The sequence below is a fragment of the Silene latifolia genome, chromosome Y, assembly GCF_048544455.1.
Source record: "Silene latifolia isolate original U9 population chromosome Y, ASM4854445v1, whole genome shotgun sequence".
NCBI lineage: Eukaryota > Viridiplantae > Streptophyta > Magnoliopsida > Caryophyllales > Caryophyllaceae > Silene > Silene latifolia.
The window spans coordinates 64,784,716-64,789,701 of record NC_133538.1 but is presented as its reverse complement, the minus strand read 5'-3'; the positions used below and the strand labels follow the sequence as shown (position 1 = coordinate 64,789,701).

Below are 4,986 nucleotides of genomic sequence, written 5' to 3'. Positions count from 1 at the left end.
ACTACTCTCAACAACAACCTCCTCTTCACCCAAGCTAACACCCCTAGAAGCACTAGGAAAGAAAACTTCCCTATCCGCCCAACTAGGCAACGGACAAGATGGGTCAAGACGTCCTTTCAAGCTAGGTGTAAGAGGGGCGGATATTGAGCTCTATATGCATTGACTCGGTCTTCATGGGCTTGCTTATGCATTTCTTGCATCAAAAGAGTCAAGTAATCATTCCCCACTGTAACATTTTTGGGTCGAAACTCATGGTAGGTGAACGGGTAGGGTGGAGTGATAATAAAGAAGGAGGGCTCGACAATGGCCACCATATGGTATTGCATTATGGACTCAGCTTCCTCGGAGAGTGGGAGAAGATAGTGTGGGCTACGGACATTGAGCTGGAAAATTTTGTTCGGTAGAATGAAGGACTTGGCATCTTTTGTAAGCCACTGAAATTTGTTGTCAAGTGTGTCATTCTTGACCCAATAGAATTTGTAAACCATAGTGGCTAGATCAATGAGGTGGTCTCCCTTAACCGGCTTATAAGTGTCATCTTTGTTGAATTTTCGGTTGAAGTGTTTTGCCAACCAAGTTACCAATCACCCATTTACTATAAAGGACGCGCCTTCCTTGGCATGATCGATATTAAGCCACCTTTCGATCAAAAGTTGAAGAATATTGTACTTCTTTGTGAACTTTCTATCAACATTCAAGGTTGACTCAGGATAGATAAAATCAAGTTCGGTGAAGTGGTTTGTTCCCTTCCTAGCAATAATAGTATTCCTAACAACCTTGTGCCATACCCTTAGGCCCGGATGGTGGACATAAAGGGCACGACAATCATGGTAAGACGTAAACTTTCTTCCGGTAATAGCCTTCCACAAAGGGGCGGGATCATATTTTGTCGAGGGTTTCTTCACATAAGTCGAGTAATTATGAAGACTGAAAACTTTGCCAAACTCATTAAAGGACATCTTCCTATCCGCATTCTCAAGGCGGAATTCAATGTTCGTTCGAGTCTCCACCTTTGTAACTTTTAATGAACTTAGAAATTCCAAGGTGAGGGAAGGGTAGGTCAACTCTTGCATATTAAACAATGTAAGTAACCCCATAGACTCAAAGAAGTTCTTGGTCCTTTCAAGGACACCCAATTTGGTCAAGGCATCTTGGAAAATAAACTTGGTGGGTATAATCGATTTCTTAGCAAGAGACACAAAAATTTTCCTATGAGAATCTGATGTGAAAGTTACCTCCGGATATTTCTAGTTGCTCAATAACCGGTATAGAAGTAGTAGCTTCCATCATAGGAATAGGAGCTTCTTGAGTTTCCTCTCTTGCTTGATGTATCACCAAAGCCTTTGAAGCTTGAAGTGCTTGTTGCCTTTTGGAAAGTTTTGGTTTTGTAGGTGCCTTGCTTCCACCTTTGGTCCTAGCCATTGTTCTTCTCCTTGTATGTATCAACAACTAAAAATTTACTTGAATTCTTTTGTAATCCTCAAGCTTCAATAAATCCCAAATCGATTTAGGATTTTCGAAATTTGCCTTTAACCCTAGAAAATCGATTCAATTTTGAGGATTTGAATGTTTGAATGGCTTTTTGTTGATATAGGAGTGATTTTTTTGAGTTTTGAGGGAGTTTAGAATTGATTTGGGTGAATTTGGTTGAGAAAATTGATTTTTATGGATGGAGGGATTGAGGGTTTTGAGGGTTTTGGAGGTGTGTTTGTGTTTTGAATGGGTGAAATGAAATGGGAAAGGGGGGTTTTAATCCCGTAATTTTGAGTTCCAGCAGGGGAGACGAGCGTCTGCAGGTCCGGAAGCTCGGATTCTCTGTCATCCTGTTTTAGAAACGAAAAACCGTGCTGAGACGACCGTCTTCTACAGGAGACGAGCGTCTTTCTGAAGGGAGACGAGCGGATTCTTTTGAGGACACTCGGATTCTTGGTCAGGGAGAAATCCCAGATTGTAATAGAAGCGGGACGAGCGGATCCTTACTGAGACGAGCGGATTGTTTGAGACGAGCGGATTCCTTTAGGAGACGCTCAGATCTTTCATCTAGGACGAGCGGATTGCTGTCGGGCCGCACGATCGGATTGTCCCTGTACCTCACGGATTCAGTTCCACCCGTGGGTATTCATATGATCCATGTCATTTACTCTTCATTCCTTTGGTCTTCATTGTGGGGGCACTACGAAGGCTTGGATAGCCTAGGAAATTGCTATCCCCACACTATGTCAAAACACTACACATCAATAAACATATAAGTCTCTCCCTCACTTTCTCTCAAAATGAAAATCTTGATCAAAGCATAAAAATACAAATCCAAAATTGACAAAAAATGCAATACAATAAGTAAAATGCAAGTTAAGGGGTTAGAATATTTACAAATGGTGGTTTAGGGAGGACTCCACCAAACTCTCATTCATGTATGAGATGTCAAGGGGGCATAGCCAAGGTGTTGTTGACGTTGCTTAACACCTTGAAGAAGTAGTCGAAGGCTTGTTCATTATCATTATAAAGATCTTCAATAGACCTTTGCATATGTTTTTTCTTCATTGTGGTGACTTGAGTTAACATGGTCACCAAAGCCTTAGTCTTGGGTCATAGCATTACCAATATAAGGGTTGACTAACCCTTCAAACTCATCATCCCATAAACCGCATACTTCATTAGCATGTTCCCCGATAGTATCATGTGTTGATGAAAACAACTCCTCTTCTTTCTTGTCATTATGGCCAATGAGGCCTTCTTCTTCTCTTGTAATGAGTGGTGGTGAGCTATTCAAGCTCTCATTCTTGTTGAAACATTCTTGCTCATTGGATGGAGCATCTTGGAGATTACCCACTTTCTTCTCCCATATGGGTGGTGATTCTTTACCCATAGCTTGTTCTTTGCATTGAGATGACAACTTCTTCCTATCACTTTCTCCGCTATAATGATCAACCATGAAACATGGCTCATGTAAGCGGGGAGCTCTCATTGTCTTGTCAAGGTTAAAAGTGATTGTTTCATCTCCCACTTCAAGTGTGAGCTCTCAATGTTTCACGTCAATCACCGCTCCCGCGGTGTGTAAGAAAGGTTTTCCTAAAATGATAGGAATGTTGGAGTCTTCCTCCATGTCAACAATAACAAAGTCCACCGGGATGAAGAACTTGCCAATTCTTACCGGCACATCCTCCCATACCCCTAAAGGTGTCTTCGTTGATCGATCCACCATTTGAAGTGTGATATTAGTGCACTTGAGCTCTCCCATTCCTAGCCTTTTTCACACCGAGTACGGCATGACACTCACATTTGCCCCAATGTCACATAGAGCTTTGTTGATTGTAGTGTCGCCAATGGTGCATGTTATAGAGAAACTTCCTGGATCCTTTAGTTTTGGAGGTGAACTTCCTTGTAGGATGGCGCTACACACCTTGGTGAATGCAATAGTCTCTAGCTTTCGGATGGATTTATTTTTTGTAAGAATATCTTTCATGTATTTCGCATAGGCCGGAACATGATTGATTAATTCCGTAAATGGAATTGAGACTTCCAAGTTCTTCAAAATCTCCATAAACTTTCCAAGTTGTTCATCGAACTTGGGCTTAGCTTGATGACTTGGAAATGGAAGCCGAATCACAATAGGCTCTTTCTCCTTAGCCTTCTCTTCATTCTTCTTTGAAACTTCTTGAATGGTGGTGGGTTCTTCTTCTTTCTTAGAGTCTTCAACTCTTTCCTTGTCTTCATCAATGGGCCTCTTCGGCCCTTCATACCATGTACCACTCCTCAAATGGATGGCACTCACAGACTCATGTCTTGGGGGGTTACCTTGAGGTGGTAATTGCCCCTTTTATCTTTGAGAACTAGAAGATGCTAATTGAGACATTTGGGTCTCTAACATCTTCGTGTGAGCTAGTATGTTGTTAATGGTGATGTCTTTTGCTTGGCTATTCTTTTGCATTTGAGTGAAAAACTCTTGTTGGTTCTTTTGCATTTGGAGGACCTCTTTTTGAACATCAAAACGTTGGTCATTTGTTTTATTCTATGGAGGTTGATTTTGATAACTTTGGTTTTGATTGTAAAAGGGTCTTTGAGCTTGGTTTCTCATTAGAGGTGAGGTGTATGTTTGAAGGTTTTGAACAGTTTGACTTTTGTATGAAAGATTGGGGTGGAATTTGGTGTTTTCATTGTAATAATTGGAATAAGGGGTACCACTTTTGTATGCTTGGAAAGCATTCACTTGTTCACTTTTTCCCCTACATTCACTTTGGTCATGTCCCAAAGTTCCACAACTCTCACATACTCCACTTGGAATTGATGATGATGCCACCATAACATTAACATGTTGCTTGGGTGATTTGGAGGCCTCTTCAAGTTTATCCATGGCCTTCTCAAACTTCAAATTAATAGTGTCAATATGAGCACTAAGTTGAGCACCCAATTGAGTAATGAAGCCCACCTCATGTTTTCCTTCTCTAGTAGCCTTCCGAGGTCTACTATATTGTGAGTTATGGACCGCCATTTCTTCAATATTGTTCCATGTTTGATCGTCATCAACTTCGGTAAACATACTATTTGATCCCATATTGAGAATGTTCCGGGAGTCTTCATATAGACCATTCCAAAATTATTGTACAAGGACCCACACGCTAAGTCCATGGTGTGGACATGATCGAAAAGTGTCCTTGAATCTCTCTCATGCTTCATACAAAAATTCCTCGTCCCTTTGTTTGAACCCGGTGGTTTGGGCTCTCAACATGTTAGTCTTTTTCGGAGGATAGAATTTCTTGTAGAAAGCAAGTGCCAATTTCTTCTAAGAGTCAATACCAAGAGTAGCCTTATCTAGGCTCTTTAACCATTGTTTTGCAGAACCAATCAAAGAAAAAGTAAATAAGACCCATCGAATTTGGTCTTGAGTAACTCCGGTTTGAGAAATCACATCAGAATAGTCACAAAAAGTCTCCATATGAGAATGAGGGTCTTCACTAGGAATCCCCCCAAATTGACTTCTCTCAACTA

At 41.1% G+C, this 4,986-nt stretch overlaps 1 non-coding gene across 1 annotated transcript; it reads left to right on the top strand.

The window, feature by feature from the left end:
• The first annotated feature begins 4,619 nt into the window (after positions 1-4,619).
• LOC141636299 (small nucleolar RNA R71) lies at positions 4,620-4,726 on the top strand. The gene has a single exon (XR_012540920.1). It is a non-coding gene; the product is annotated as a small nucleolar RNA R71 (small nucleolar RNA).
• The last annotated feature ends 260 nt before the right edge of the window (positions 4,727-4,986 follow it).